A 10,192-nucleotide genomic window follows, 5' to 3' on the forward strand; every position below is an offset into this window, starting at 1 on the left:
GTGTGTGATGATGATATGTCACCAACCATGTGCAAATTTGTAGCTTGTGCTTTGAAAGAAACACACATCAAGTCATGCAAAAATGCGCTTTTATTTTTCGAAAGCCACATCTCTTAGCATCGCTCGCTCTCCTGGGAACGGAGACCTCGGCGAGACCTCTTTCCCTTCAGTGAAAAAAACAATATCACAACTGATGCTGGTATATTTTAAGTTTTTTTTACTTAGCCTCGATCACCTCTGTGGCTCTTAGTGAGCCTTGACAGTGCTCGAAGCTCTCCAGGCGCTCAAAGCATTCCCCACAGACCCACACAACATACATGATGCCATGAAAGCATGTAGAGTAGCGCTGCCGTGTCGACCTGTCAGTCAGGAGTCAGACGCTGCTAACAGTTGAAATGCTGGAAGTGTTCGAGCACACACACACACACACACAGGCCTCTCGCGCACTGTTTAACGCCAGGCTGCGTGTCAGAAGAGACTGAAGTGAACAAAAGGAAGCGAAGCCTACGTGTGTCATGCAGGGAAGGGAGCAAAAGCAGCTAATGCTCGCGTTTCATCTCCTCACACCCTCCTGATAAAGAAAATAAAGCATAATCTAGATTAATAATGCATGCCGAGTTCACAGGCCCCCTGTCTTGTTTGTATCTACGCAGCAGTCCTGGTAAATACATCGGAAGATGTTTACAGAGGAAGCCGCGCACCTGGCTTTAAAGGTTAAATCAAATCCGAGTCAAAGAGGGGCGAACTTGCAGCCTGTCCCCTGAGGGAGCGCAGAAAGGTAAAGAGAATTAAGACGCATGCTGTTCTGCTGGGGAGGAAACTTTGCGGTTCCTGGCAATGACAGGCCTGTCGATTCACACTCGCGCAGATTCAATTCACATCTTTCTACTCACCTCCGGCAGCCAAATGGGATAAACATGCTGCTGGCTGTTCCCTGATTAGCTTGAAATATAAATTTGAGGCAGCGTAAAATGCTGGAGAACACCTGCGAGTGATAGCGTTTACTTTCCTCCAAAATATCTGCTGCGTTGACAGTTTTATAGTAATGATTTTTGGATGAATGAATGAATAAATAAATCACTCACAGGGAAAAACAAGGAGACAGGAAGTCACACATGGGTGTAGAGTGCGAATATTAGCTTGCTTGATAAAAGATTGCAGTTTGTGTTTTTAGCATGTTATATTTTTGAGTATAATTCATTGTTTAATACATTTTCCCCACCCAAACCTACTAACTTTTAATGTAACACGAAATTATTTATTATTAATGAATCCAGATGTTTTTTTTTGTTTGTTTCTTTGTTTTTTTTTCTCAAAATGTTCTTTCTTTCAAACAAAACATATTTTCTTGGGAATATGTTAAGTGATAATCAATTTTAAGTTTTTTTTTTATTTACGTTTCCTCAATATCACTATCATCCTAAAATGTCTTCCCTTAAATCCTTTTTTTTTCTGTTAAATCCTTTCAAATGACAGACACTTCCTAATGACATCGTCATCATCCAGGGCAGGAAGTGACATCACTTTGGAGGGAAAACAACAGCACAAATATGAGTGCATAAAAATGATGGATTCATTGAATTCTTTGATGATTTATCTCACTCTAGAACATCCCATCTGGTTCAATAAAAGGTACATGATGACAAAAAATGGTTTGGTTGAATAAACAGTGGTTAAATAAACTGATCAATTATTATATTTCAGTGTCAGAGTTTGACCACTGAAAGTCTGTGTGATCCTTTTATAGAAATATATTTTTATAAAAATATATTAATTTAATCTTGCACAGTTGAAATTGTGTTTAAGTTGGTAAATGTTAAATGATCTGAGCAGTTTACTTTGTTTACAATCCAGTTGATGTGTGAAATGAGGTTTTGGTGTTTGAAATATTCATTCTAGTTGATTGTTCTGTAAAAAGTCCTTAAAACGAAGCATGTTCTGAGAACAGAAGTCTTTTACAGCACATATTTCACATTCAAAACCATTTCACAATGAGTTATGAGTTTATTTTCTGCTCCAAACAGGAAATAACAAGTATGCATGAATGCATCATTTTTATTTATTGCATATTTAGCCCATGCTACAGCTCAATGAACAAAATCATCATAAACAATAAACACATTTCTTTGCACGGTTTCTGTGATCAAAGCTTTGGCAGCCTAATCTAACCAATTAATCCATTTATCAGCGGCGCACTAACAAACATGCCCTCCATATGCTGTTTCCAACACACCCTCTTCCTCGCAGAGCAGCTCAGGAAACTAGGGCGGCTCTTCACCAAGGAGATGTGTTCACCACAATCACGTCGTTGTTCATTCCCTTAGATTTTTAAATCAGTGGAAATGAGTCAGTGCCTACAATCTTTTAAAACTTCTGCACGTACATAGACAAACACACACACATAAAAAAAAAATAGAAAACAATACATGTGAAATTGGGGGTAAAAGGTTTTTGAACACAGATGTTGCATTTCACGGTTTAATTTAAAGCTCTGTGAATTTTTTTTCACAGTTTTTTTCACCTCTGTGGTCCCGGTACACCGTGCCAAGCTGACAGCACTTATTTTAAGCATTTACTTGGTGTGTTTTTTTTTTCTTTTCACGGCTGCATCTTCATCTTTCTGTCTGTTAATAATGTAGAGTTCACACATCAGAATGATCTTCACGTTCTCCATCTGAGCAGGTTTCCTTTCTTACTTTCTCTGCCTTTTTCTTTCTTTTTGCAGCTCTTATAGATTCTCTGACAGCATCTGTCAAATACTGCACACGACTTTACAAAAACACAAACATCCAGTGAAAATCCTTTAAACTGAAGACCACACAACTACATTTGATGGTTAAGCCATTTATGTGTTCCATTATAGGAATCAAAATATAATGACATTCATTAATAAACTGTGGAATTTGTGTAGATTGAGCAGGGGATCCAAAACTCTTGAGAGCACATTGCAAAATCTGGGATTTCTTTTTTTTAAATTGAATTTTTTTTTTAGAATTTTGAAAATTCTGATCATGTGACTCAACAAAGTGGTCAGATTTTTGTAGATTTTCTTCTCTGTGTCAATATTCCAGAATTACACACACGTTCTTAAATATGAAATAAACATCAACCACTGTTCTCTTCATCTAATAATCAACTATCTCTTCAACACATTTTATTCAATTTTGCTGTTTTTTAGGAAATCATATTACTCGCCAAACACCTTTGAAGAAATGCTTTTTAGGGTTTTTATCTAAACCAAACTTTAAAAACCTGTTATAGGTTTGCTCTTTTGTACTATTTCAACTTTATTGCTCGCTATGAAAATAGGCAAAAAATCTGGCAAACCACCTTCTGAAATCATGCTGGAGATCATGATCAAGCAATTCTATGACATTCTGAAATTCATAAAATTATTATTCCGCTCATTAAATTTTGCACTGAATTAGCAAATCCCCAGCCTTTTGGACCCCACTGTATGTTTTGCCCAATATCTTTCACAGTTTGGAGTGGCACTATTCCACTAAAGTTCCTCAAAGATACGTGAGAGTAAAGCATCCCAAAAGCAGTCGCCTGGTAATTTCGAGGAATCCACATCTGATGTTTTGTGTTGCACTTAAAAATGCATAAAATGCTGCTTTTAGGAAATAAATAATTCCAGCAGCTGTTTTCATCTCCATCTTTTGAGGGATATCATTAAAGAGGCTGTTTGTTTGCTTCCTCTGTGTGATTAAAGGTTCAGTTATGCATGTGGGCGGCGTCGAGCATCTTTAGAATGAAACTGTTGAGGGCCGAGATACAGTAGAAACCACAGAAGACGGCGTTATCCCCACATGGTGTAAAACACACACACACACACACATTTAGACTGCCTTCCCAGCCGTGGGACTTGTCACTACTGTGGTCTGATTCTAGACATCTAGAATGATTTCTTAGAGTTTTTTATTCTTAAATAAGTGTGAAATTGTTTTTCAAAGCAATGGTATTGAAACAATTCATTTATGACATCAAAACAATGGATGACAAAAAAAGAATTAACTACTAGACTCCATATCAATATTAAAGCTGCTCAATTAAAAATTGATGGGCTAATAATGCACCTGGATCCAATCTGACCTGCCATTATGTGGATGTAAGACACGTCTCTAAGTGAGTGTGTGCCTCCGCTCTTACGCCAGTGCCACTGGGAATTTAAACTTCAACGTAACACAGCAATAAGGGGCTGTGTGAACTTTGACCTGTTGACCCTCCCTATTAGAGCTGGCAGCTGGGGAATTTCATTTTGATACAGCAAGGCAGTCACTAACAGTCCCGCTTCGTGCTACGAGTTGTCATTTCTCACATTTTCAATTTCTTTCCTCCGTAGTTTTCATTTCATAGCGTTGACCTTTTTGACTCTGTCATGTGGAGTGTTTGGGTGATGTGCTCTCAGGAAATAGCAGGAAGTCCGAATGATAAATTGTGGACTTCATTTAGTAGGCTCGTTGCATCACAATAGTGTTCAATTGAGTGAGAATTGGTTTTGTTTGGCAGCTTAATCTGAAAGTAAATTTAGAGGTTTCCTAAAGAAAGCTTTAACTATCAGTCAATTTTTCAACAGTACTGAAAATGTGACTTTTTATGTCTCTGAACCATTCTGAAATGAAAAGGTGAAATTGAGTATATACACATTTTATCAACTGGATTTTGACTAAAACCTGGTTTTTAGACTATGATCTGTCCTGTGAGAGACAGGCTTTGCTCAAATATGTTCAAAATTGATATGCAAATATAAATGCGCATGCCATTTTTTCTCAATGTTGCTGTAGTTACTGCATTTTACCTGAAGCCTTTAAATAGTTTAATGAATATAACAAAAAGAGTAGTAAATGGCAAATGATTTAAGTGAAAAATAGAAGGATGTGTAAACATATACCTTTTCTACACTTAAATGTATGCATGGCAGAACGTATTTATTGTGATTGCATTGTTGAAAGGGATTTGAATGATATCTTTAATATTTATTTTTAATTACTTCTGTACACTGATTACATTTATTTTTTTTTTCAAACAAGAAAATACTATTTTTAGTCTATTTCAGAATGTCACTTTTAATTCGATGTATTATTTGCTGATTCTTTGTAATTATGTGTGTGATTTACTAGCAATTTCTGAGTGAAAATAGTTTATACACCATTTAAGTGTAGATAACTTATTTTAGAGAAATTAAAATGACTCATGCAGCAAGCACTAAGAATGTATTTATTATACTATCTTTCATTCTCTAGTTTATTCTTTAAAAGTTCTATTCTATTCTATTCTATTCTATTCTATTCTATTCTATTCTATTCTCCAGCAAATGCAGGCTCTGACCTCAGGCTCCGACTGAAGGGTCTTTTTCTTTTTCTTTACGCCTCAGGCCTGTAGGTGGGGCAATGGCACCACATAATGGACCTTTTCGTGCCAGAAAAGCCTGAGATCGTCTCACCTACAGGGGCAGAAGTGACTGGACGCCTATAGAAAGGCCCGAATAGACAGACCGGCGGCTCTTCCTCTCGGTTACCAGATGTTCAAGCTCCCAACGAGTGTCTGATTTGAGAAAATAACTGGGAGAAAGTAGGTCAATCACGTCTCGTGAAGGACGTGCTGCTGGTGACAAACTCATCGCAGGGTGAGCTGTTTAAACCCGAGACTTGAAATCTCCGTCTCTGTCACTGGTGGTGTATGTATGGGGCCCCGAGCGCAGGTGCAGCTGACGGCCCCGCGCCGTTAATTACTCCGCTAAACTTTGTAATCACGAGAGTTTACGGGATCTACTGAAATGAGGTGTAGCTGACCCGCTCCGTCTCTTTTCAGAGCCCATTTCCACTGGATATTTTACATGTTAATTGTGTAGAATGGCTCTCTGCTCTTTTCTTTCTATAGGTGCTGCCTGGAGCTGCGCCTCGGGCTCTTTCTCTCTCTCCATCTTCATTTCAGCAGCAGAATAAAATGCTAATTATTATATGGCAACCTCGACATAACCAGCCCATTTCACATGTTCTGCTGTTTTCATTTAAAATCAGCTGTGAATCACGATCTTGACACACAAAGAAAGCACTTGAGGTTAACAATGGCAACTGTTATAAGTTGTTGGTGTTTAATCATTAATATATCTGTTTTATAGATTTATACACTTTATATTATAATTTGAACTTTTAATACTATTAACATACATTATTGTTTATACTTTTTAATAATTGTAATTTTATTTTAACAACAGTAGGCCGAATAAAAACAAAGCTAATAATAATGCATTATGCAAATATAAGGCAAATTATAGAAAAGTTGGTCTCGTGCAGTGTGTTGCATTCAAAAGATACAATTACGAAAATATATCGAATAAAGATAGTCTGTGTGAAATCCATACGTAACTAGTTTAGAATAAATATAACTTATATTTAAACTAAATAAATGTAGGCTATCTACAGGAATGCTGACCTGTTTAATGTCGTCAGGCAGCGAGCAAGGATTGAAGTTATTTGCAGCCAGCTATAGAGCTGAAGTTTGTAATTGTCACTGGAGTTGTATTGGGACATCTGCTCGACTGTATCAAAGCCGACACGAGAGTCCCAGCGGCTGAGCAAAAATCTGAGTTAATTAGCGCGATACATGTTTAATTAAAGCCAATTACAATATCTAAAATTACCTAATCGAAACCTGTTTTCACAGTGAAGGTGCCCTCAGCACGATCTGTTTCACACAGAAATAACACATGCACTTTGTGCTTCTGCACGATACAGATGCTGCTGGATATGGAGATGTTTATTTATTTATTTTTTGTCTGCAAATAAATGCATCAGCAGATATTGGTCACGATACAATACTTTTATTGGAGTTTTTATTGTTTTCTGCATCGAGTTAAATGCATGTATTTATGTGTAGCCTATTTAATTTACCTTGGACACTTTAATCTGCGAAATAAGGTTTATCATTTGTTCCTTAACATTTGATAACCATATCAGACTTCGCCTTTTGTTTTTTTGTTTTTTTTCTCATTGTCTTTTTATATTCAGGTTGTTTGATGATTACAAACACATCCAATGCACGACAGCTGTGTAGTGATAAATTCTGGCACTCTTTAAAAGAGAATCAGAAACTGATTGGCTCATGTTTGATCGATATTAGGCTATTGATTAGTGCTCTTCTCCCGTTTAATTGTGCTGTGATCTCAAGCGCTGTTCTGCAGATGCGTCAAAAGGAGGCGCTCTTCATCAAATTTCTCTCAAAGATTAAAAGCTGCTCCGCCAAAAGCTCCTGCAGTTTCCTCCGGAAAATAAATTCATATATTTTCACGTTTTATTAATTTAGGTTGATGCTCAAATTCAAAAAAGAATGAGATTTGTCATATTGTTAATGATAGCTATTTTAGAGGAGGTAAATAATTAAGCACATTGTTTGTCTGTTTTTCTACTGTTAATGTATTATTTATTCACATATTTTATTATTTATGTATTGTATTATTTAACGCTATTTGGTTGTTTCAACCCGCTACAAATCCATAATTGAAAAAAAAAATATATATGAAGTTTAACTTGTTTTATTATAAAATATGCCTATATAATAAACCGGCTGATATAATTGTATGCAATATCTGCGCTTGTTCTAAGCACACCTTAATATAATAGCGCCAGAAACAACAATAAACTGTTATAAAAAATGATGACTTGACTCTAATAGCAGTGCACATAATTCATCAAGATTTTATTTGCCCTCATTTTTCCCTTTTCTGATCATTAACGATGTAATTAGTTGTCATGATTAAGGCGAGGAGAACATATGCAACAGTTTAAAAATGCAAAGAGGAATGATTGATTCGCCCTGTTTGTCGTGCACTGACGTTTACGCATCTTTGATTTCCATCTCTCCCTCTCTCCTTCTCTCCCACACTCCCTTTTAGATAAACCCAAATGTAAAAAAAAAATCGAGTCTCAATATAAGATGACTTGGTTTTAAAAGCATGCAAATCTGAAATGTCGGTCGTCGTTCGTTTCCAAATAGATGTTCTTTATGTTTGATGTTCGAAAACACCATAAAGACCTGGCACGTTTGGAGCTGGCACATCCGCTTAAAACCTAGAAACTTGAGCACTTGAATTGATATTCCGACGGTAAATCATCTTTTAGCATCTCTACATGAGTTATGGTGAGCTGGTTCACGCCTTTCACTACATGACGTGCTCTCTGAGTGGTCAGTTGTCCGATTTTTACGCACCCAGAACCTCAGCACTGCTAATTTAATTTCATGTCTCGATGCCAATAACAGCCTGAACGCACATGTCAACGCTTTTCTGTGATGTTGGAGACAGACAGGCCCTCGCTCTCTCCAAGCAATTTTATTAGGGCCATTTCGCACCTCTGTAGCTTATCTAGAGTTTTGCAGGTGTCATTTCTGCTCCAGACCTTTAAGATTAAAACTGGGCTTTGGATGATCTGGCCGTGCGCAAAGATGCAAATAGGAAAGTCGTGGTGCGCTGGTATGATGCGTGGAGGGGACATCTGGGCACTGGCCATCTGACTGACTTTGCCTTGACATCTGGGAAAGCCACTGGTGTGTGGCACGCGAATCGGTTGATGTCGCTATTTAAATGCAAATTTGTTGGGGATCATTGGAGCCTCACCCCGTAAATTCACACAAAAGGAACACTTCACACACAATAAGGAGGAGGGTCGTTTCTTCGGGAGGTCTTGGCAACGCCGAACAAATCTTATTCAAACCCACACACACCTTCTGCATGACTAACTTTTCCTTTGTCCTGCGCTCTCGGTTAGTACATCTCCCCAAATAAGATCTAACATGGGCAGACAGAATAGAGCTCAATCCGCAGCTTTCACTTTAAAAAAAAATAAAATAAAAAATAAACTCTCCAGTTAGAAGCAGAAAGCTTTTACGTGTCACAGTAGAACATTTTAGAAAAATGGTTTTCTAAAAAGAACCCGTGAACCCAAACCTTAATCTGAACAATTTATAATTTAGCAAGTTTTTATTATCGTCAACAATAATATTAAACAATTAAAAATATGAAATATTTGATTATTGTTATTATGTAATGCAAACCCTATACGCCTTTTTTTGTGTTGCAAACTGTCTTTTTTCATACAGAACATTTAGCATGCAGTAGATATTTTAGCTGCGCCTTTAATTTTAATTTATTTTTTATTTTTTTGCATAACAAAAACTGACACATCTGACACTTTGGAAATGTAAAACTCAATTAAAACGCATTTTGTGTGTGTGTCATAAATTTGTCCCGCACTTTATTTTCAAACGTCGAGGAGCGAAAGTGAAAGTTGGTGAATTAAAGAGCGCATTTTGCACGCTTTGGCTCCGGGCTCCAGATGAGCCTCAGAAATGAGCCGAGATGGATTCAGGCGAGCAGCTGATTCTCCAGTCTCCGGCCAGATGGCTTCTGAACACAGATTTGCATTCATTTTCGCCTAATATCTTCCAAAATAGAGGGGCAGCTGCATTTGTTGTCAAATAAGGTTTAAAACTCCCTTTTAGGACGGGATCGTTACCTACGCGATGGGATTGTTGAACTTCTCTAGTCAACAGTATCAGATTTAAAGGGATTTAGACTAAAACCCTAATTTGGTAATCAGATTGAAATCGCTTTGGTGTGTAATCTGTATTATAGATACAGTATCTTAGGCCTATGGTTAGCAAACCTGAAATATTTATCATGGTAAATTAGAATAGGATTTGGATGAAATTAAAAATAATACTACTTAAAAAAAAAAATAATAATAATGAAAGAAAGAAATCGCATGCCAACTAGGTCTCCGGAAACGTTAGGTTTATTTATTAGCACACGCGTAATTTTATTCGAATTTTTGATAACAGTAATTATAAGCACATTTCACGTCAAACGTAAAACAACTGTTTCCTGATTAAGACAAATAATAATCATCATCATCATTTGCTGCCTAGAGTGCCATTTAACATTAAAGTTCACAGAGGCATTCAGTCTATGCATGGATCAAAGTCATTGCGAATTAAAACAAAAAGCATATCAATCTTAAATTGTCGTAAAATATAATTTTATTACTTACATATTTAATTAGACGACGATGCAATGTGATGGATTTTGAGTCGAGGCAAGAGCAACAGCTTTGATAATTCACTTATCTTTGGCAATAGTCATTAACCCCCAACACTAGCAGAATAGATTGCGGTGTAAAACACATCTCTCTTC

The sequence above is a fragment of the Barbus barbus genome, assembly GCF_936440315.1.
Source record: "Barbus barbus genome assembly, chromosome: 32".
Classification (NCBI taxonomy): Eukaryota; Metazoa; Chordata; class Actinopteri; order Cypriniformes; family Cyprinidae; genus Barbus; species Barbus barbus.